Raw genomic sequence first — 207 nt, 5'->3', positions numbered from 1 at the left:
GAGTTTCTTTAGAACGGATCAGAGTTTCTTTAGAACGGATCAGAGTTCATACAAGGAGGGAGTTTAAAATGAAACCAGAACCAGAAACTCAGGTCTGATGGGTTCAGGTCTAATGGGATCAGATCTGATAGGAGTAGGTCTGATAGGATCAAGTCTGATGGGATCAGGTCTGATTGGATCAGGTCTAATGGGATCAGGTCTGATAGG

The sequence above is a fragment of the Nematolebias whitei genome, chromosome 8, assembly GCF_014905685.2.
Source record: "Nematolebias whitei isolate Nwh7 chromosome 8, NemWhi1, whole genome shotgun sequence".
NCBI lineage: Eukaryota > Metazoa > Chordata > Actinopteri > Cyprinodontiformes > Rivulidae > Nematolebias > Nematolebias whitei.
Note: the sequence above shows the minus strand (reverse complement) of the source record.